Genomic DNA, 24,743 nt, shown 5'->3' on the forward strand with positions numbered 1-24,743 from the left:
ACAGATAGAGAGTTCGAGTCATCCTCAAGAAGAGAATGCCCCATTTATTTAGCTTAATCTGGGGTTAATATACCCTTTTGTCCCAGTAAAGAAAAACTCCTCCCACCCAGAGGGGGCTGGGAAAACTGGCGCCTATGAGAGCTTCTCCGCAGGTAGGTGGTCGAGGGTGCAAGGCAGTGTCAGACAGGGTAGATGGACCTTGGTGCCTGGGCTCTTCCAGGCAGGTTGAGAAATTACCATTTTAAAGTGATATAGAGCCCTAGGCTATTATACCAGGCTAGAGCAGAAGCAAGCACGGAATTTAGCAGGAAGCTTAGCTGGTTAGCGTAAACATTTCTTGCATCCTGTGCTTTGGCCTCGAGGAACAGGGAAGACAGGGCCTCACACTATGTAACCGTTTGTGGTACATAGATACATAGTTTATGATCCGTTTGTCTTCCTCATCTCTGCTTCTGTGGCACTCAGTCACACCCTCATTTCCCACCAGTATTTATTCTTAGTGAAGGATCGAGATCTGCTCTGTATGATTTGGTGTGCTTATATTATCACCCAGTTCTCCTCCCTCTCCCTCTTTCTCAAGAGTCTTTGCCTAGATGTCATTCTGCATACTTTAGTGGAGGTAAAAAGCCCAGTGACGCTTCGCTGCTCTTTGTTCAGTGGGGCCCAGGCGCTGGGTGATTTAACTTGCCTAATATTAACTCCCTTACTTACAGGGTCTCCTGCCCTCCTCCCACCCCTACCTGCTGGGCCTCTGTTAGCCTTTTCTCAGGCGATCTGAAGAGCTGTTCCCTCTTCTGACCCTTGTGCTTGTTCATGCTCTGCCTGGCCAACTCTTACCTGCCTTGGTCGGTCCTGCTTAGTGCTACCCCTCAGCCAGGTGCCATCTCTTAAGAACTCACTTCTTGGCCCTTCAGCTCTCCCGGGTTCCCTATGAGGTCTCAAAACCTCATGGGCTTTTCTTCCATAACTTATGTGGTTCTTTGACATTTTCTTCTGTAGACTGTAGCCTTCGTGAGCTAATGCTGGCTCACAGGGTCTAGCACCGGCTATGGACACAGTGATTATTTGTCATATAAGTCTGTTGTAGCAGACTTGGGGGACTTTCCAGTGTTCAGGCACTGGGATCGTTCGGCACCTACAGGGCACAGCCACTTCTCTTCAGTCTAGTATCCAAGGCCCTGTGATCTGGGCTCATCTCTCCTTCCTGGTTCTGCAGCATAGACACCAGGCTTCTAACCACAATGACACTTGCTTTTGACAATGTGTTCTGTAGGTTCCACTCGACTCTACTTTCTCATACTGTTTCCTATACTCTTCCTGGAGACATCTCCTTGAAAGACCTGGTATAAACGACAGTCATATGTTCTCTCTTCTTTGGTCATTGCAATGGTTAGGTTTTGTCAATTTTACACGATCTGGAAACCTCAGCTGGGAAAATGCTTCCATCACTTTGGCTAACAGGCGAGTCTGCAGGCCATTTTCTTGTTTAATGATTGATGTGGGAGATGATGGGGGACAGCCCAGCCCACTGTGGGCATCCCTCCCCTGGGAGGTGGTCCTGGGTGCTTAGGGAAACAAGCCGAGCACTGTGAGGACCAAGACTGTAAGCGATGCTTCTCCATTGCCTCCGCTTCAGTTCCTCCAGGTTTCAGCCATGAGTTCCTGCCCTGACTTCCCTTCATATTAAACTCTAAGCTGTAAGATGAATTAAAACAGTGGCTCTCAACCTGTGGGTCGCAACCCCTTTGTGACCCTTTCACAGGGGGTTGCATATCAGATATCCTGCATATCAGATATTTACATTAGGATTCATAACAGTAGCAAAATTACACTTAACAAATGAAAATAATTTTATGATTGGAGTCACAACAACATGAGGTGCTTTATTAGAGGGTCACAGCATTAGGGAGGTTGAGAACCAATGAAATAAACAAGGTGCTTTTGGTCACAGTCTTTATCACAGCAAAAGAACCAAATTAGAGCAGCCATTAGCGCTCAGCCGTCCCTGCTTGTCCCAAAGGGACAAATGGGAATCCCTTAGCCTAGGCTCCTGGGTCTATGACAATCTGTGAATCCGTACCATGGTGCCACCACAGGGCCCTTCCTGCCACTGGGCTTTGCCCCTCTGTACATTTGGACTCCATTCATGCCTGTGTGGGTCTGCCAGATTTAGCAAGGGAGGGTGAGGGAATGCATATGGGATGCCAGTTTAACTTGATTCCAGACAACCCATTTTTTTAAGGGTAAGTGTGCCCTCAAGATGGCATGGAACACACATGCGCTGAATATTGATTGACTCTCTGAATTTCATGTTTAACTGGGAATTCTGTGTTTCATCTTGCAACTCCATCCTCATGGCTCTCAGGCCTGGGATTCTCCAGCTGGCTGACTGTGGTCGCAGGACCATGACTTCATCTTTGGCACTTCCTAGGAATTTCATGCTGAGCTACTGTTCTGCTCCATTCAGGACGCATCCACTGGGAGTGCCTTGTTCACTGTTTCTGGAATTCTCATTCAGCAGCATCGAGCAGCGGGGCCCCCTCTAGGAATAGAAATCGGCTTTCTTTCCCAAGGGGCACAATCTGAGGGGATGTGGGGGCAAAACAGATGCAGCCGCTATTTCAGAAAACTTAATCGTACAACATTCCTGTTTCTGAACCCTAGGAAACTCTAAGCACAGTCCGTGTGGACAGAGGCCATCGAAGCGTAGTAGGTCTCTGCTGTCTATTGGTCTACGGTTACAGGAAATGGAGCGACCTTTCTCACTGATTTCAGCTCTAAGGTTTTAAGAACGACATTTGTATAAAATGAATCTCCACAGGCCGACATAACAGACACAGACAAGAAACTTCAGAGAAAAAGGTGTATTTTTTTATTTGCATCCTTTGCCTTTGGAGAAATGATCTGTTCTAGGCTTTTAAACTCATTTTAATAGTTTTAAATTATTTATTTACGATTTAATACTTTTTAGCTATTTATTTAGTTTCTAGGAGTGGGGATTAAATCCAGGGTTCTGCAGGGCTTACAGAGGCTCACAGAGACCGAAGCAACAATCAGGGAGCCTGTATAGGTCTGACCTAGGTCTCTGCATATGTGCTATAGCTGTATGGTTTGGTGTTGTTGTAGAACTCCTAACAGTGGGAGTGGGAACTGTCTCTGACTCTTGCCTGCTTTGGGGACCCTTTTCTCCCTACTGGGTTACCTCGTCCAGCCCTGATATGCAGGTGTATGTACCCAGTCTTATCTTAACCTGCTATGCCATGTTTGGTTGATGACCCTGAGAGGCCTGCTCTTTTCTGAAGGGAAACAGAGGTGAATGGTCTAGGGAAGAAAAAAGTGGGAGGCGGTGCTGGGAGGAGATGAGGGAGGGGACACTGCAGGTGGGATGTAAGATATGAGGGAAGAATTTAAAAAACCCATGGTTCTATGCATGCTAGGAAACGATTCTGTTATGGACAGACTGTATTCCTAGCCCTCTCTTTGCTTTTGTATTGAAGCAGGGTATCACTGAGTTGCTCAGACTTGCCTTGAATTTACTCCATATCTCGGGGAAGCCTTGAACTTGCAGTTCTCTTGCATTAGCTTCCCTAGCTGGTATTCTAGGCCAGAGCTATCAGACCTGTCTTAACATTTCCTTATGAGCATTTCCAAACTTGACAGTAGAGTGAGCAGCACGTTCTGTTGGTTACCTTAGACTGTGGGACCAGACACTGTGGGACCAGACACTGCGGGACCAGACAGACACTGTGGGACCAGACAGACACTGTGGGACCAGACAGACATTGTGGGACCAGATAGACACTGTGGGACCAGACAGACACTGTGGGACCAGACACTGCGGGACCAGACAGACATTGTGGGACCAGACAGACATTGTGGGACCAGACAGACACTGTGGGACCAGACACTGTGGGACCAGACACTGTGGGACCAGACAGACACTGTGGGACCAGACAGACATTGTGGGACCAGACACTGTGGGACCAGACACTGTGGGACCAGACATTGTGGGACCAGACAGACATTGTGGGACCAGACACTGTGGAACCAGACACTGAGGGACCAGACAGACACTGTGGGACCAGACAGACACTGTGGGACCAGACACTGACTGAAAGAACTCAAAGGTAGAAGCATATATTTCGGCTCATGGTTCAGAGGATGAAGTTCACCGAGATGGTGGCTGGGGTGTCTCCACCCATAGTGGCAGGAGCATGAGGTGGCAGCTGCCAGCATCTGGTCGCCCAGGAAGCAGAAAATGCAGAATGGAAACAGGAGTGGGCACAATCCTCAAAGACTTGCCTCTGCCAACTCCACCCCCCCCCCCCACACACACAAACAGTGCCACCATCTGGAGTGGGGACCAAATGTTCAAACACATGAGCCTATAGGGACACATTTCACATTCAAACCATACCATCAACACACACATACCTGGCATAACCATTGTTAACATTTTACCCCATGTGTCTTCTCATAAATTTTGCTGAATTAATTTAGCTTGTAGACACCATGCCATGCACCCTTAAATGTTCTTGGGGAAAAATGACATTTTCTTACTCAGCCACAATACCATTGTTCACCTACAAATTAGGAATAATCTCTTTATGCTGTCTACATTGAATCAGAATTACCTTTCCCAGTGTCCCGAGGGCCGCATTCATCCTGTTCCTATCCTAGCACCTAGCGGAGGGCCTGACAAACAGATCAATGGGATGGTAATGAGGGACTAGATGAACACATGGGTGGATGGATGTGGTTGAAGCCGCACGGTTTCGGGGGAAGATTTGAGCAGTGAATTGGCTGGGCTGGTTGATGCTCTGGCCCCTGCCCTCCCCCAGGGTGGGCGGGTCTGGGGAATAGTCCGGGATGGTCTGCTTTGAAAGAAACAACATGAAGGGAGGTTGCAAAGCAAGCTAAAGAGTTCTTTCCATGGCTTTAGCATGGCCAAATGGTGTCTCTACGCTTTTTCCGCTCACGTCAGAGACAAAGATTTCTTCCCGTTGCTCGTCTTCAGTGGCAAATTATAAGGAAATATGGAAGTTCCTAGAATTTGTGGCCCCCTTAAACTTCTTTTAAAGATTTATTTAAGACAGAAGAGGGTTTTGGATCTCGTGGAGCTAGAGTTACAGCTAGCTGTGAGATGGTTATAAGCTGCCCAAACTCAGGTCCGCTTGAAAAGCAGCGAGCACTCTTAACAATTGAACCACCCCTTCCGCGCCCTCAGACTTTTAGGTGCAGCTTAGACCTAGAAGCTTCAAGGTTCCACATAGCAAAGTCTGCTGGAAAAGCAAGGTTAACCTTCTGTAGAGTTTCACTAATAATGTCCTACCGAGATCTCAGCAGTCCCTCCCATAATGTTCTGAACAAATGTGTCGGAGCCACTTAAGCCCAGCATTTTCCTCGCGACGGAAGAGCCCACAGACGATGTTTACACGCACGGCTGCTACTGAAACTTTAACCATAAATTATTGCATGGGGCTTAATAGAAGGAAGACAAGCTCTGGGGAAGACCTCATGCACAAAACCACCGCATATATTTGTGGGTGATAACAGACATAAACATTATGAGAACAAGAGGTGTGGCAGAGATAAAAGACCAGTGAGTGCTCTTTCAATGTCACCAGGAATTCCTGGCGATGGAGCTGCACAGCAGGGGCGCCGGCTTCTTCACTCTGGCAGCAGAAAATCCATGTTAGAGCCATTTGTTTCCTTCCTCTTCCCCCTTGAGCCTTCAAACAGTTCGCTTAATTATCAGCTGAATCCGCTCTGAGATGTGCCTTTGCTGTTAGCGAGGTCTTCCCCCTTCTTCCGAGGAAGTGGCAACTGTTTATGCTGTTCAGGGAAGCTCACCATCCCCCTCCCCCCAAAATCAAATAAAAGTCCGAAGACATCATAAGTGAGAGGGGCAGCTTGCCTTATGCGATGGTCAGGCGTGGTCAGAGTGGGTTTATTTAGTGGCCCTGAGTCTGCCAGTAGTGCTCCTTATTTGCTTTGGAGAACTGCTAGGAACCTAAGATGTTTCTAGTTTATTCTCTATCATTCCCTAACACGAAGAATGGCAGGCACACAGCTCTTTGGGGTGAGTGACGGCTGATTTCCTAGTTTGTCTGATGATTTACTCAGCACAGCAAATGTCTGGGTTTGGTATCTTCAGTTCTTTGCTTCTGAGTTTCAAAGTCCAGACCAGGAGATATTCAGCCCACCCGCTTGACAGCTAGGCAGTTAGCCACGTCAGCACAGGACACCTACCATCTCTTCTCTGGCTTCAGTTGCCAAAATGTGCCCTCGACTGGCTGGTTTCCTGGGTCAGCTTTGTTCCTCATGTGTCCGTGCTGTTCCCACGTGCTCCACATGGGGCTGAATTTCTGGAGGAGGCTTGGCCAGTCCTGCCAGTATCAGTTTAGCAAATGTGAGGAGTTGGATGCTGGTTTATAGCTCAGAGAAGGCGCTCCAGTAGGAAGAGAGAATCCAATCAGACTGGAGGAGTTCAGTGGAGGAGTCATCACAAATCTGGGAACCAGAGAACAACCTGTGGCTCATGCCTCCTCGCTGGGAATGGTAAACCTCCCATGGACTGCTCATGCCTGTGGGACACGAGGTCCTTTCTCTTTCGCTATTGTCAGACCAGAAATAGAGTTACGTGATAGGGTAGATGCAGAGAAACACTTAAGCCAACTTCACTATTTTCTGAATAATCTTTTAGAGTTTAGAAGAGAAATGACTGAACTCTATCAGCTCCAAATAGACTCAAAGTCCTCGGATAAGATTCAGGGATTCAGGAGTTCAGGTATCGAGGACGGCTCTCTGATGGATCTCAGCTTTCACCCCAAATGTTTTGGTTTCTATGACTTCATTTTGGTTCTGATCTCTTTACATTTGTCTGAAAAACTAAAGATTTTAATACTTTCACTTCTTTTTCCTGTAAGGGTCCCATGCTTCATAAAGAAAACCTCCCTTACTTCCCCTCCCTCCCCTTTTTTCCTTTCTCTTTCACTCTCTTCTTCCTTGACTCCACTCTCTCCTTTTTATTTCCTTTGCTTCTTCTCAACCCTTCATGCCTTCATTTCTTTGGTTACCATTTTCCTGTTATCATTATTGTTCCCTTCCATCTGTCTAATATATCTATTCATCCACCCATCCATCCATCCATCCATCCATCCATCCACCCATCCATCCATCTACCCATCCATCCACCCATCCATCCATCCATCCACCCATCCACCCATCCATCCACCCACCCATCCACCCATCCATCCATCCATCCATCCACCCACCCATCCATCCACCCATCCATTCATCTACCCATCCACCTACCTACCCATTCACTCATTCATCCATCCATCCATCCATCCATCCATCCATCCATCCACCCACCCATCCATCCACCCACCCATCCATCCACCCATCCATTCATCTACCCATCCACCTACCTACCCATTCACTCATTCATCCATCCATCCATCCATCCATCCATCCATCCATCCATCCATCCACCCATTCATCCATATACCCACCCATCCATCCATCCATCCACCCGTCCACCCATCTATCCATCCATCCATTCCTAAATTACAGCTCTTAAATTATTAAGAGGAACTCCCTGGTTCCGGCAGTTGGGGATTTAGTGAACGGATTCACTCTCCCTTGTGCTTTTACAGGTTTGACACATTCTGCATTTGTCTTTCTATATTTGTCCTACCACCTGTGAAAACAAAGGTCTCAAATGCTGCTCACACCAAGTAATTTCCCCAAATACCTTTAGTATACATTACTTTCTCTCTGTTATCCAATTAATTTCTGATAATACTCAGTTTAGAATTGTATCACGCAATATACTTATTTTCTATTGCTGTTAAAACAATTTACCACAGACTGTAGCTTAAAAGAACACAAATGCACTATCTTAAAGTTCTGTAAGAAGTTAGAAGCCCAAAGGTCTGGATTGGATGCAGGTAGGCCTTTGGTCCTCTGTTTCCCTACTATTCCTAGCTCCAGAGATTGCCTGCATCCCTTGGCTCATGGCCCTCTTCTTTTATCTTCAAAGCCAACGCAGTAACTCTTTTCTGATCCTGCTTCCTTTGTCCTGGAATGGAACTCTTGGGTCTTTTCTGGAACTCTATTTTTCTGCCTTGTTCTTCCATATCTGAGAGCCATTGTGTTCCTATTAGAACCACAGAATAATCTAGAATAAATCTTTTTGTGTTGTGAACAGTGGACTGGAAATGTTAATTATACTTAAAACTTTAATTCCTCCCTGTGACATCCTTCACACATTCATGGGTCCTAGACCTGGCATATGGTTAGGACCCAGTGTGAATGAGACTGTTTCCCTAATGTCTTTCTCAACGCATGTATTGGTGTACAAAGAAGCTACTGGTTTTGTGTGTTGGTTTGGTATCTTGCTATCTGTATGTATTTATCTGCTCTAAGAGTTTTTTGGTGGAATCTTCAATCTTCTATGTACAGGCTTATAACATCTACAGGCAGGGATAATTTGTCTTCTACCCTTCCTGTTTGTGATTGTTTCATATTTTCTTTTTTCCTTTCTTTCTTTCTTTTTTCCTTCCTTCCTTTCTTTCTTTCCTTCTTCTTTCTTTCTTTCTTTCTTTCTTCTTCCTTTCTTTCTTTCTTTCTTTCTTTCTTTCTTTCTTTCTTTCTTTCTTATTAGTAGGGTCTTCAAGAATCATGAGAAAGTGGATACCCTCCTGTCGGTCCTGATCTTGGTGAAAAAGCTTTGGAATTTTCCTCCTCTAATACAATGCTGGCTAGGGTTTGCCATAGAGAGCCTTTACCATGTTAAGGTGCAGTCCTCTTATTCTTCAGTTCTTTAAGATTTTTTATCACTAAGGAACGTTGGATTTTGTCAAATATCCTTTCTGTGTCTACTGAGATAATCATATGATTTCTGTCCTTGAGTCTATTTTATGGTGGTTCTTCAAAAAACAGAAGTACCATCTGACCCAATTGTCCCACCCCTGGAGCCATGCCAAAGCCGTTTAAGCTAATGTACCTCGGAAATATGGGTGCATCTGTGTTGATATCAGTACCATTCCTGACAGCCAAGTCATGGAACATTAGAATGTAGACACGGTGAACTCTCAGCTATATAAGAAAATGAGATTGTGTTACTTGTGAGCAATGGCTACAATCAGAGAAGATGATATTAAGCAAACTAAGCCATTTCAGAAAGACTAACATGGTGCTTTATTTGTAGATCTGAACTGTATATAGAGGCATATGACTATTTTCATATATGACATGATAATGGAAGGGAAATTGGGGGAAAGAAAGAAAATGGTGATGGGAGGAGAGGAGAAGGAGGGGTGATAAGGAGTAAATATGATGTAAAATGCATGATATGCTTGAAATTGCCTCTGAAACCCACCACTATGCAGAATTAATGTATCAAATAAACACTATGAACATATTTTATAATTTTAATTACTTGCCTATATATTTGTGTATGCACACAGAGATATTTCTTTCTTTTTGAAATTTTCTTTCCCTTTTTGATGTGTGAAAACTTTGATTCAAATAGACTATGGACTTCTTGAAGGCATGACACAGCAAATTCTCCTGCTTTCCTGTAATTTTTGTCTTCCCTAGGGCCTCTTTAATAAAGTGCCAGAACTTAGAATTTTGGCAATTGCCTGCTGATGTCTTTGGTTATTTTGATTCCTTTGGTCGTCTTCCTTTCATTGATTACATTTCTCCTGGAAGTTTGCATGCATCAAGTCTGAAGGGACTTGCATGTGTGTTGGCTGATGTCTTTAGAGCTGCCTTTGGCTGATGTCTTCAGAGCTGCTTTTGGCTGTTGTCTTCAGCGCTGTCTTTGTTCTGCAGTGGATAAATGCTATATTAGGAACCACGGGTGTATGATGAGACAGAGGAAGAGTGCAGTCACACAACTATCTTCCACTCTCCCAGCTCCCAGGGGCAGATGGCTTCCTTCATGTGAAAGCTGAAGCTAGATTGTCGACTAAAGTCAGATACTAGTAGCCCTGACTTCCTGGAAACTCCCAGAACTTCCTATTATAGAAACCCACATGATTTCCAGCAGATTCCAGAGAATTCTGACATTAGTTTGGAATTGACCAAGAATTTCATGCTCTATCTATATGATCAAAGAATTTTGTTTATCCAGAAGTTCAAAGACAAAGGGGAGCGTTTTCCTCTTGTTGATCTGTAGTCCTTTCTTGTTTTGATCCAATTAAAAGCAAATATTTAACCAGCCAGAGAGGTTTCGTACATATAACCCCAGCATTCAAGGGGTAGAGGTAGGAGAACCCTGAGTTAAAGGTCTGACTGAGAGACACAGTAAGGGCCTGTCAAAGACAGACAAACAGACAAACAAGAGATACTTAGTAAGGCTTGTCACAGACAGACAGACAAGCGTTCTAACAGCTCTCAAGGCTGTTTCGTCTTCTGGCTTTGTCGGAACACTGACTCACAACCGAACTGTACGCCAGAGGACCACGTCAGCATTGAGATGCTAACTGAGAAGCTACATCTAGGAAATAGTACGGCAGCCTCCACAGCAGTGGCAGAAATTTGGGAAGAAGAGAGCACTTGTGGAAGTCTGATTTTGTTCTTGTAAAAACAGAAGCCCTCACTAAAATAGCATTGACGTAATACATGATCCAGCCATTGAAAGGATACAACGCGACAGAGAGGTAGATGATCCGAGTTGTGCAATCATTATCCGAGTAATTTTAGAGCATTTTGTCACCCCCAGAAAGACAGCCCGTACCCACTGGCAGTCAAGCCCATGTCCTCCCCTTAGCCCTCTTGGTCTTAGGCAACTGTTAGCCTGCTCTCTAGTTCTATAGCTGTGATTATTCCAAATAGATTTGATGAACGAAATCACACTGCATGTGCTCCTTTGTGATTGGCTTCTGTCACTAGAAATGTTCTTAAAGTTCATTTATATTGTAGCATAGGTCATTGCTTTATTGTTGTTGTTGTTTTGTTTTTGAGACAGGGTTCCTCTGTGTAGCCATGGTTGTCCTGGCACTTGCTCTATAGATCAGGCTGGCCTCGAACTCACAAAGATCCTTCTGCTTCTGCCTCCCAAGTACTGGGACTACCACCCAGTATTACTTCTTTTTTTAATTGCTCAATATTTTATTTTATAAATCTACCTTCCTTCCTTACTAGTTACTAGGCGTTTGGATCATCTCTGGGACTTGACTTTATAAATAACACTGTTAGGAACATTTGTACACAAATGTGTGTGGATGGAAGTCTTTGTTGCTTTGGAGTGTATATCTAGAAGTAGAATTGCTAGATCACATAATAGCCATGTTTAACATTTTGAGGAAATGCCAAACCATTTTCTACGGTGGTGACACCATTTCACATTCTCACCAATAGTGTAAGAAGGTTCCATACAAACATTTGTTATCATGTCATTTAAAAAGATGTCATTCCAACGACTATGAACTAGCTAATTCATATCACTGTGGAATCAATCATTTTTTTCCCTGTTACTTACAAAAATGCCCAAATCTTAAACACCTGATTGATTTAATAAAAAGCTGAACAGCTAATAGCTAGGCAGTAGAGGGGTAGGTGGGGCTGACATGCAGAAAGACAATAGGCAAGAGGAGGAATCTAGGATTGAGAGAGAAAATAAGGGAGAAAGAAAGAGAGATGTCTGGGGCCAGCCAGCTAGCTAGCTGCTGGCCAGTCAGACACGGAGGAAGCAGGGAAAGTAGGACATTAAAAAATAAAATAAAGAATTAAAAAAAAATAAAATAAAGGTTAAAAGCCCCAAGGCAAAATGTAGTTAATTTAAGCTATAAGCTCTAGGTGACTCAACACCCTCTTCTGGCCTCCACTGGTACTGCATACATATGGTGCACATATATGTATGTAGTCAAAACACCATATGCATAAAATAAAATAAAATTAAACTAAAAAAAAGATGGTTTCCATATTTACTTATTCTTGTAAAGGCTAGAGGTTATATAAATGTATAAGTCAGATTCTATACAAACAATGGCATTAACTATTTTTTTTTTACTTACATTGATTGGATGCATGTGTTAAAATTTCTCCCTTCAGCTATAGTTTGAAAATTTCACACAATAAACAAATATTAAATTGTAATGAAAAGTAGCTTATTAAATTGTATCAATGAGTAGAAAAACAGATTTTTTTTCCTCTTGCTTGTGATAAATTATTAGGATGAAAAAAGTAAATTGGGGTGGGAACTCAGACAAAATTACTTTCAAGTTTTGTTCCAAGTCTACGAGACTGTATGAAGTTACCGTCAAAACTGACCAGTGAACCGGGCGACAAACTGAGGTATAAATCATCTTCTCTAGGACCAGACGGGGACTATATAAACCGACTTTAGTGAGACAAGCCATCTTGGAAAGGCCCAGACAGAGCTGGTCCTTGCTCCTACATGTAGCCCTGGTTGTTTCTACTTTGTTCTTGTTGCTGTGAAACTCCCTAGTGCCAGCTCACTGCTCCAACAAGCCCTGCTCAACCCCCATGAACTTCTCAGAACTCCAGGCTCCATCAGAGGATTATGTTCAGAATAACAGTGGGATTCCAGGGCCAAGTGCCAGTTACTTTGTCCCCCTGCTGTTTGTTTGTTTGTTTCCCTTGTGGCATATTAATAGTTTGAAATACCTATTAGAACGCGTGGTATCTTGTGGCATCCAAAGGCATAGATCTAGCTGGAACTGAGGATAGAACTAGACTCATGCCCTTGGATGCTGGCAGACCTCTGCTCATTTCTCCTCTCTGCATCTGCTGCTTTTTCTCTTGCTGCTCTTAGTCTCCCAAGGTCACAGGCCAGAAATCTGATCTTCAATAGCGCCCAGAGCATTCACTTGTTAAGTATGGCTGCTTGGAGAAAGACTGATTCAGCTCCGTCTACTCCCTTTCTCTGTCCCTTCCTTCCCTTCTTCCCCTTTCAGATAGTAAGAGAAAGGACTGAATGGTCCTTCCTAAGTCACGGGCCCATTCCTGGAGAATATGTGGGGGTTTGGAAGGGAAGGGATCGTGTTGTTCCATTTCGTTTCTCCTACTGCAACCGTATGGGTGGAGGGGATAGATGCTCTCCCTCCCTCCCTCTCACCCTCTCTCCCTCTCTTTCCCCACCTCTCCCTCTCCCCCGTCCCCATCTCTCTCTCTCTCTCTCTCTCTCTTTCCCCACCTCTCCCTCTCCCCCTCTCTCCCCCTCTCTCCCCACCTCTCTCTCTCTCTCTCTCTCTCTCTCTCTCTCTCTCTATTTCCCCACCTCTCCCTCTCTCTCTCACTCCACACAGAGAGTTATGCACACAGGTATATGCAAAATATATAATCAAGAATAATGATTCAGAAATGCAAATGAAAAATCTAGGACAATTTCACATAAAAATAAATCAGCATTTAAATAGCCTGAGAAGTCATTATTGTACAAAATCAGTCTGTAACTGGATAGCCCCCTGATAACTAGAACTCTGTATTTCAAGTGACTTTGTGCAACAAGTCTTAAGGAAGACGTGAAGTTTTAGAGAAAAATAATAATCCTGACTACAGACGTAGAGGAACTTGCTGTCTAGGGCACAGACCTCATGGAGCTAAAACATAATATTCAGTAGTGCTAGATCTTGGTTGGGTCTTTACCAGTTCTTCACAAGGAAGTGAAAATTATACCCAATTTCCAGAGTAGAGTAAGAGTCATTACATGTGAAAATCCTTTAATTGAAGGAGTCAAAATGTTACTAAAGAGTTGCATGACATTTCACTTTGGATTTTTTTTTTGAGAACCATTAAAACAAATTTATTTCTGGTGTGAAAAATATGAGGGCAAGCATGTCATCGTACTTCAGGGATTTTTGCTGCAAGCACCATTTCCTTAGATCAGTCCCCTTGATTGATCACTAATCTATAATTTCTATTATTTCATACTTAGTAGTTGGGATTCTCTGTATTTTTATGAATTATATCAACAGCTTTATTTCCTTAACAGCAACATTCAAATCAAGTATTTTACCTCTCATGGTTATAAAACCACCGAACCACGCCTCACAGAATTCAAACTAAATGAACAGTCGTTCAAAGCCCCATTCCCTACACAGCTGTTATAATATTGTATATAAAGGTGTATTTTATGAAATTTTCTGTGGTACTTCTGTTCAATATTGAGCTTACTTATGATTTCATTCATAATCATAAGGGTTAGCTTAGCAATGTGTAAAAATTGTACAAAAATAATGGATATTTAGTTATTTGGGATCTTAAATTCTTCTCTGTCTCTGTCTCTGTCTCTCTGTCTCTCTGTCTCTTTCTCTCTTTCTCTCCCTGTTATCAAAGAAAATATGTCCTTTCCCAGATTGTGTCCATGCAATTTTGAGTGCCCTCTGTACCCATGGCCTTTGACAGAAAATAGCTTCAGATGATTCTTTTTTATGGGGTGTTGCACTCCATCAGGCAAGTCCGTCACTTGTTTTCTACCCCAATAGGAGGGCGCCGCGCTGAATGATATCAAAGTGACCCAGTTACCCTTCCCCTCTTTGTAACTACACAGAGAAAAGGAGATGCTCTACACACCCTTTCGAAGAGAGAAAAGGATGTCTAGAACTCCAAAGCTGAAGGCCCCCTAGAGCCATGACTATACTCTGAACAGGGATGCACTGTGTTTCCAGGTTGGCCTGGAGCCAGTGTCAGAGGCCTGGGACCTGGGGCCAGAGTACAGCTTCTGAGACAGCCTCCACGCCTGCCTCACTTCCCTGTGGAAGTGACCTCCATTAACTAATAAAGTTCTTGTTGTTGTTGATAATTTCTCTGGGACAAATCGCCCCAAATAAGATAAAGGAATCTAAACCTATGTGAATGACTCGAGGTAGACATTGACACATTGTTTGGCAATGCTGTTTCTTAAGATTTTCCTCTGGATTGGCTGTTCATTGTAGGATCTGTTCTCTTTCTGTATAGCTTTACCCCTCCCCGCATCTACAAAGACCATTAAGCTTATGGCATCATTCCATGCAAATTCATCACCATTTAAAAATGGTGGAAATAAGAGCAGTATTAACTTGATGTGATGTTGCTCATTTAAACTCTTTATTCCATAACTATAGAAACACTACTTTTACTGTTGGGCACATCTAAAAAAGAAATACAAATAAAACATGTTGATTATTGAGTTTGTTATGGTTTGGTTGTGGATTGAGTGTCTCCTCAGAGTCCATTGGAATGGAAGACATGGTCCATGAGGCAATGGTAGAACCTTGGGATGTGGTCCTAGCTGAGATCCTCAGGTTATTGGGGCATGCCTTTGGTAGGTACTTCTTGTGGAAGTCATTAGAACTTTTTGGAAGAGTACTGCTGTACAAGATCCGAGGGTGGCCCCAGCCCACCCTCTCTGCTCCTGGTTCAAGTTGTAGTCACCCATTTCCTCCATTTGCGATCTCTCTTTGCTCTTAACAAGTCTTTCTTTGTCAGTCAGCTGCCTCAGATATTTCTCAGCCGTCACGCAAAGTTGGCTAATACAGGATCATTCATTTTCAGAATCCAAATCTTTAGTGGCATTTATTATTTTAAAATTATGCTTATGTGTCTGTCTCTGTGAGGGTATATTCATGTGAGTGCAGGCATCTAAGGAGGTCGGGGGTGATGTGTGCCCTTGATCTGGAGTTACAGGCAGTGCCCAACATGGATGCCAGGACCCAAACTGGGTTCCCGGGCCACTCTTAACTGCTGAGTCATCCCCCAGTCCCTGGAGTTTCTGTTTTCTTTATTCTCAGTATCATCTCTGTTCTTGTTTGCCATCACTCAGGATAGTCTCTTACTCCATCAAGAACGACTGGTAAGTTGGCATTCCTTTACATTTTTCCCTGTTGAGGCTAGCCAGGTGGTTCAGAGCACTCTGCTCCTCCAGAGGACCCAAGCTCAATTCCTAGACCCTACATCAGGCATCTTACAACCAGCTATAACTACAGATTCAGTTCTGATATCCACTTCTGGCCTCCACAGGTACCCACATGCATTTATGTGGGTACACGCACATGCGCGCGTGCGTGCGCGCGCACACACACACACACACACACACAAAGTGAAAAGATTTCTTTGTTAATATTTCTACAATTTCCTTGCAAGCCATTGACAAATTTTAATGCTGACCCCTTTAGATTATCTATAAACATGCTCATAGATGTTTTCAGGCAATGACATTCCACACAATTTACTCAAATGGTCCTTAGTTGTTTTGTAAAGTGAAATTTCCAGAGAGTCACATTTATCCAGTCTGACAAACAGAAGGCACACAAGATACATTAGTCTGTTGTCTGTCAAAAATGACAAGTCAACTGTAAAATACATCACTGTTTCATAGATGCTAAAATGCAATACACCCTGTACACAGCATGCACCAAAGACTGAAATCTGTAATCCTTGTCTAGGTCATTAGACATTTCCCGTGTGTGACTGACGCCCCCATACCTCAAACTCAAACATGTCTATATTGCATTTCGGTTACCATGGTGAAAAGGGTCCTACAAACTTGGTGACTTAAAGCTACACATCTTATCTCTCAGCTCCTGGAGGAAACAGTAAACCCAAGACGCCAGCGGGACTACGTTCCTGCTGGAAGTGCGAGGACAGACTTCGTTGGCTTGCCTTTTCCCACCCGCAGAGACTACCTGTATTCCTGTGGCTCTTTTCATCTTTAAAGTCAGCAATGGTTCATCTTTCTCACTTCTCATTACTCTTGACTCTGTCTTTCACCTACGAGGTTGTCTGTAGCTTTGGTCGACTTGCTGTGGTAGTTTGAATATAACTGGCCCTCTATAAGCTCATAGGGAGTGGCACTATTAGGAGGTGTGGCTTTGTTAGAGTAGGTACAGCCTTGTTGGAGGAAGTGTGTCACTGTGGAGATGGTTTTGAGGTCTCATATATGCTCAAGCTGTGCCCAGTATCTCAGTTCACTTCCTGTTGCCTTTGGATCAAGATAGAGAATCTCTGCTCCTTCTCCAGCATTGTGTTTGCCTGCATGCGGGCATACTCCCAGCTGCCATGCTCCCCACCATGATAATGGACTAAACCTCTGAAACTGTAAGCCAGCCCAATTAAATATTGTCATTTATAAGAGTTGCAGTGGTCATGGTGTCTCTTCACAGCAATAAAATACTGACTAAGACACCTAGCTTGACAGTCAAGAGCCTTCTCTTCCTTTCAAAATTCTTCATTTATTCACCCCCATATAGTACCATTTTCTGTGGAAGGTGATACATTCACAGGTTTGGGGCACTAGGATGTCAAACAACATGGAGTGGGGTCATTATTCTGGCTATTACCATGCCGAAAACTAAATTCATGGTGCTCTTCTTTATTCAAATTCACTTTTCCTTCAGACTTTTCTATCTCAGTGACGTCATCAGCAACCATTCTCCATTACTGGACATCCTCCTAGGATCTTCCCTTTTACTTTTTCCCGTATCAGTCAATCAAGTATTCGACCCACTAGCCAGTCCCTTCTGATTTCTTCCCTCCAAAGAGTGCTTATTTTAGCTGGTGTGGTGCACACCTTTATCCCCAGCACTCAGGAGAATGAGTTCAAAGCCAGCCAACCTCACCTTTGAGGTGAGTTCCAGGACAGCCAGAGCTACACAGTGAGACCCTGTCTCAAAAGACAAAAAAAGAAAAAGAGAAAGAAGAGTCTAGTTAGTTCTGTGGGTGCTGTCAAGCCCTGGTTTGTTCCCAGCATCCTCTCTTACTTTTCAACCCCTGTGACCTCCCCAGCCAACTTCCTGCCATGGTGTCTCAAACATACCATGGTGAAATTTGGGGTCAGGAAGTTTCTGGTTTGTTTTGCCTTTGTTCTTGGTACTGGGCATCGAACCCAGAGTTTTTCATATGTTAGTCACGTGCTAACACTAAGTTATCCCTTCTTCCTTTCAATTTATAGTTTGAGACAGTCACTAGCTGGGTTTCCAGGTCCTGCAGGGGGTTCAGTTTTGATACTAACTGGCATCACACACTGCCAGGGAGGAGATGCAGGCACAGTCAGAACCCAAAGGCTGTGTCTAGGTAGACCTAACTCCTCAACATCGCCCCATAGTTCATCAGCTCCACAGCCGTGTGAGCCCAACACTGCTGGCCTGGTTACTGAGACTAAAGGTACTCTTGGCTCAGAAAAGTGTTTTTCAGTGTCTCCTGAAACTGGCCTTTTCCAGTGTCCCCCTCACACTGCTCCCCGTCATTTCAAACTCACCATCTGCAAAAGCATCTTTCTTCAGCTCTACCGCTCTGCCATTAATTCCTTTGTCCTTACTCTGCCCTTAGTGACTCTCCCCCAACACACACACACACACACACACACACACACACACACACACACACACACACCGCCATCTAGCTAGGAACCGAAACTGACTGGACCTTTCTTGGGGTATTTCTTACCTTTCCCGTACAGCTTCCACCATAGCCAGAAAATCCTATTTCACCTCTCCAGTCGTGAGTAGCCGAGTGCCAGGTTGTCTTACTTCATCCTATATTTCACTGCCAAAGGGAGTCTGGAACTATTGCTGCAATAAAGTCACGCCCTCTGCCAAAATCCCTCAGTCGCTCCTGGTCCTGTGTCACGTTAACTCCAAGCTTCCCTGTGTGGCCTTAAAGGCCCCTGGTAATTTGACTCGTACCTATCAAGTTTATTTGAGTCTCTGTGGTCCCACCACCTGCCCCAGACAGGACAGCTGCCTCCCTGACCTCACTGCCCCTCCCACGACGGCTTTGCCTTCAGGCCTCTCTGTGGATGCCTGTCTGTTCCCTTCTGCTATCTCAGACCTGTCCTTTAACCTGGTCGGCCACCTGCTCCCTCCTCCCTGGTGGCTTGACTCCCTAACGCAACCCTGAGCTCACATTTGCCTCTGAACCTACAGAGGACACGGCAGGACACAGGACATTACTCTCTCTTGCTCAACTAACTCACAGCCAGATCTGCTTTCTAGTTTCTTGTTTCCATGAGTGAGCAGTGCATTTTCCTTCTTTATTGATTCTTAGGATTAAGAAAGCAGAGACTTCTGTCCTAGTTTGGGACTTGTTGACTGACTCGGGTTTTTTTTAGTATTTCAAGTAATAAAGATATCGGGATGTTTGGCAGTTCATGGATTTATGTTGATTAGTGAGTAGCTCCTGAGAGTTGCAAACCCCAGTGAAACCAACCCTCCCCAGCTGCTGAGGAGATAGTAAAAATCACTAATGTAAGCTAAATATGATCGTTATAAAAGTTGACTCCCCGACTTCTTTGTCTATCAGATGCTATTACATAAAACTAAGCAGTTGGGAAGGGTAGGCAGCAGCAGGACTCGATGACTACCCCAGCCTCAGGAAATGTATATTCTGGCTGTGGGGAGAACTGCAGAACCATCTAATGGTCTAACAAGATAACGGGCCCAAAAGGAGGCACATGAGAGTGGGTGAAAGAGAAATAGTTCAGATTCACAGGAGACTGAAGAAACAAGCCCCACACCATTTTCCTAATGGTGATGGCATCCACATGAAGGTGGGCATCTCTTTATGTATGCATAGCTGTAGCACATGTATACATAACACCCATCTGAGAAATGAAGCCTGTGTGCCAATGTGTGACTAATTTTACAGACGTGTGTGCCAATGCATGATCCATTTCATAGACATGTGTGCCTACATGTGATTGATTTCACAGACACATAGACATGTGTGCCAATGCATGTTTGGCTTCACAAATGTGTGCCAAGGTGTGATCAGTTTCACAGGTATGTGTGCCTACATGTGATTGATTTCACAGACACATAGACATGTGTGCCAATGCATGTTTGGCTTCACAAATGTGTGCCAATGTGTGATCAATTTCACAGGTATGTGTGCCTACATGTGATTTATTTCACAGACACATGTGCCAGCGCATGACCGGATGACTGATTTTGACACCTTTACAATCTGGTCAGTTAAAAGATTTTCAGATCTCTCCAGTGAGACGAAGCCATATTCATGCACACTGCGATTCTCAGGCCACAGCCACCAAGCTGGCTCCATGCACGGACACACGCTCTCACACACAACATGCCCAAGTCATTAGCTGTTTGTGCCCTAAACATAAAACAAGGAATTCCCCAGATGAGTTTTAAATTCCAGAGCAATTACTACATCCAATTTGAAGAGCCAGCAGGAAGACTCCTTCTGCCAAGTAGCTATTAGTGATGGGATTGCTTCTGCTTCAAGGTCTGTGCTGGATTAACTCCTAAAGTACTCAATTACTTCTCAGATCAGGCCGCGGTGTCACATGGCCTAAAGAGAAGCCACCATCTTCGAAACCCAAGGAGGTGGAAGAAAGGAAGGCTATATCTTCTTTTATATGGGAGCCTATGCCGAATGAGCTGGCTGAAAAGTAAAGACATCAAGAGCTTTTTTTTTTCCTCCCTAGACAAAACAGTATTACATATCAAATTTCTTCAAATAGATGAGACATTTAGATCAATGCACTCATAGTTATTTGGCCATTATAAAGACATAATATGCATGGAAGCTGCTTATTGGAGACTCACTAGTTATGCTTTTGTTGTTGAATTGTTTTCAGAGCCGATACTGCCTTGACAGCGTGTTTTCACAGGGGAGAGTGGCAGGAAGCAGAATCTCTCTTCAGAAGTACTAATGGGAGATGAAGGGACACTGGTCTGGGCGAAAATCCTGTGGAGAAGGAAGAGACACAGAGGTCTTTTTACTTCTTCCCAGGCCCAAGGCAATCTGAGTCTGTCAGGTGCTCTGAACCCTGAGCAAGTTGGAACCGGTCCCAAAAGCATTCTCAACACAATGCCAGGAGATCACTATTGTCCCATAGGTGACACCTGGGGTCAAACTCACTTGTAACTTCTCACCTAGAAGGAATAGAAACTCAAAAACAAAAAACAAAACAAAAAAAAAACAAACAAAAAGCAATCTTACCTTCTGAATTTGTCAGTCAGTACCCACCAAACTAGGGGAAAGAATCAGAGTTCAGTTCATTAACCATCTGTGGTTCCAGTTTCATGACCCCCACCCCCTTTTTTAAATACAGGATTTCTTCTGTAGCATCCCTGGCTGTCCTGGAACTCCCTGTGTAGACCAGGCTAGTCTCAAACTTAATAGAGATCTACTTGCCTCTGCCTCCTCACCTCCCCAGTGCCACAATTAAAGGCATGTGCCACCACTGTCCTAACGTCAATGGGACCAAAGTCTCATCTTGTCCTCTGGCCTTGCTTTTATAGATCAGGAAACTGAGTCAGACTTCTACTGTGTCCACTCTGTACTGCCCTTCTCCTGGGCTGGCCACAGCCTGCCCTCAGCAGATCCTTGTGATCCTGATTCTGTCATCTGTGAACTTTGGGACTGACATTTGAATTGCTCTGTGAAATATTTTGCACACACACACACACACACACACACACACACACACACACACACACACAATGATTCAATAGTAATGTAGCAATTTTATCAATTGGTAATATTTTAAATACAAAGTATTTCAGGGATTAACTTCGTGCCACAAAAGTACAAAATGACCCTGCGGTTGGTTTCCCCAGGACATGGCTTGTCCCTTGCACATGGGATGTGCTATGATTTCCCCAAACATACGAAATGTAACGGCATAAGCTGTGTTAGTCGGGGGCGGCTTTTGTGCTCTCTCTGGTTAAGAGAAAAAGCGGTGCAAATCTAACATGAGTGGAAACCGCTGGACTAGCTGCCACGTCGATAATACCAGCCCCACTCAGTTCAAAATACAGCCGGGATTAAGTTGTCTGCAACTGCTTCTTAGGAACTTGGTTTCCACGCTCATTTAAATGACCGAGTAAAGGGAAACTCGCAAGCATCTGTAATTCTAGCATTTGGAGGTGGAGACAGGAGGATCTGGAGCTGAATCCCAGTCTGTGCTACAGGAGGAATTCCAAAGGAGAGAAACAGGGAGGAGGACAAGGAGCACGAGGGAGGAGGAGGAGGAGGAATGACTGGTGCCCCCCCACCACTGGTGCCTCCCCACCACCACCCATCATTGGTGCCTTTTAAGGACTCAAAAAACTATGTGGGCTTCTTTTCTGGACCCCTTCAGTAGACAGAGTGCACTTTCCCCCACTTTGACTTTTCATCAGTGGGATTGGTCTAGCCTGGCCTCTCCGCTCTTCCCCTTGAGAATAGCCACGTAGATTCGCCTGAAAGTGACAGCACCATCACCACCCACTGGCTATGTAAGTGGGAGATGGTTTTACTCGGTTGCCGTCTTAGTCTGCATTCTGTTGCTGTGAAGAGACACCATGACCATGGCAACCCTCATAAAGGAAGACATTTAATGGGGTAGCTTACAGTTTCAGAGGTTTAGTCCATTGCCATCCCGGAAGGATATGCAGTATGCAGGCAGACATGGTGCTGGAGAGGTAACTGAGAGTTGTCCATCCAGATCAGCAGGCAGAGAGAGACGCTGGGTCTGACTTGAGCATTTGAAACCTGGAAGCTCTCCCCTAGGGACACACTTCCTCCAAGGAGGACACAGTACCTGCTCCTCCGACTCCCTGTCAAGTAATGCCACTCCCTAATGACCCAGCATTCAAATGCATAAGCCTGTGGGGACCGTTCCTATTCAAAGCACCACAGTTGCCTATTAAAAATCATCTGCTTTCAAATGTTCCCAAACTCTGATACTTGAATGATAATCTCTGAGGCTCCAAACCCAAGCATCTTAAAAACCCAAGTTCTTAAAATCCCCCAGGCGTCTGAGAGGTGCTGGCGAGTTTAGCACTGCCTTGAAGGAGAGGAGGAACTGCTTATTGGAGGGTTGCCCCAGTTCTGCTGAAGGTAAAGCCGCTGCTGCCGTTCGAAGGTCATTGGGGGCACCACACAGTCTCCCACGTCCTTAAATAACTTCACTGTAAACGTAGTGTGCTCCTGGAGTGGAGCTGTGATAACAAAAGGGCTGATCTCCACGCTTTGGGAAGCACTGGCTTACAAGAGAAGATTTGTGTATACCTGTTCAGTGCCATGATAGTGCTAATTCAGCCATGGTTAAGTATTTATACCATAGAGACTGCCAAACACTACAACTCAGAGCTGTTTCTTAAACTTCCCAGTCGAGTTTCCCACATTTGGGGAAATCGCAGGGGTCAGCACATCCGGAGTGCAATGGATAAGCCTCGCCCTAGGAAAACCACCTTCGTGTTCATGGTATCTCCCCTGCCAGGTAAAGTCAAATTTACCTCTTCTTAGTAGCAGATAAGTAAAATAATTTTATTCAGAAATCAATAGAAAATGTTATAGTACTGGAGAGAACTGAAGTCCCTGGCCTTGGTCAGATCTAAGAGGTAGACATTTGAGTCATGAGTGAGCCAGAGCTTGGTTCTCTCACCCCTCTGGAGATAAGTAAGGAGCAAGCAAAAATCCAAATAGTTAACATACGAAGAGTCCGCTGTTGCCATGGTGATCCTGGTAGCACTGCACATAAGCAGGAAAGGATAGTAAGATTTGACACAAAACAACTGTGGTGGTTTGAGTTCGGCCTTGTTGGAGGAAGTGTGTCACTGTGGAGGCTTTGAGGTCTCATATGCTCAAGCCATGCCCAGGGTCTCAGACCATTTCCTGTTGCCTGTGGGACAAAATGTAAGACTTTCAGCTCCTTCTCCAGCACCATGTGTGCCTGCAGGTCACCATGTCCCACCATGATGATAATGGACTGAACCTCTGAACTGTAAGCCATCCCAATAAAATGTTTTCCTTTATAAGGATTGCAGTAGTCATGGTGTCTCCTCACGACAATAGAAACCCTAAGTAAGACAACACCACTCCACTTGTCCCTTATGATTTTTGCCTAGGCATCTGTCTGCATTTCTTTGGTTAAAGAACCAAGATGAAGGAAGGTTGGACGCCTATTGATGTAGTTAGCTACAGAGATGGCTCTTAGTGAGACTCCCCAAATTTAATGACTTAATGGGTATGGTGCTACACGTCTGTAATCTCAGCACTTGGGAGGAGGACGCAGGAGAATAATTTCCAAGGTCAACCCTTGTAAGGAGCAGTCAGGACATCGCCATTACAAAATGGCGCTGGAGGTACTGCAGCTTGGAGGTAAACAAATCCTTTTGAAGTTGCTGCGTGGGGCTGAGTACCATTTGCCTGTATTTGCATAACTGAGCCTTGTCCCTAGCCAATCCCGAAGCCCCGGGCTTCAGCGGAATGAAGGACAGTATCCGAGTACCTGCACGCTAGAAAAGCAGCTGCCGCTTGGCTTTTTCTCCCTCTCTCGCTCCCCGCTTTTCTTCAACCAAGAGTCTCCAATAAAGTGTGATTTGGGAAGAATCCTCAACTTGTGGTCGTTCTTGCTTGCTGGTCAAGGAGTGCGCCACAAACCCTGGCTGTAAGAAACTCTCTCAGAGACAACAATGACAGCAACAATAGTTGCTCAACAGGGATGTGAGGGAGTTTGGAAGCTTAGTTCCCCTTGGTACAGCCTAAAAATGACAGGGTTCAGCTGATATTTTGGTGACAGCCTTCTGGGAGACCCTGAGGCTTCTGAGAGGCCCTGAGTCTTATTGGAGGTCTTGCTGGATCAATTCCTAGCAAAGATGGTCACAGATTCCTGAGCTCCAGACACTATGGAGGAGGTGGGGAAAATGCAGTTCTCTAAGTCACTAAATTTTGAGATAATTTGTTATACAGAAACAGATAATTAATTATCAATGCTAAAAAATCATGTATCATTGAAGAAGAAGGGAGCATAGAGAAAATCATATCTAGAAGTC

The 24,743-nt window shown here is 44.5% G+C and overlaps 1 pseudogene; it reads right to left on the reverse strand.

Moving 5' to 3' along the window:
• Positions 1 to 23,060: 23,060 nt before the first annotated feature.
• LOC125388093 (U1 spliceosomal RNA) lies at positions 23,061 to 23,196 on the reverse strand (annotated as a pseudogene).
• Positions 23,197 to 24,743: the final 1,547 nt, after the last annotated feature.

The sequence above is a fragment of the Myodes glareolus genome, chromosome 11 (assembly GCF_982192425.1).
Source record: "Myodes glareolus chromosome 11, mMyoGla1.1, whole genome shotgun sequence".
Classification (NCBI taxonomy): Eukaryota; Metazoa; Chordata; class Mammalia; order Rodentia; family Cricetidae; genus Myodes; species Myodes glareolus.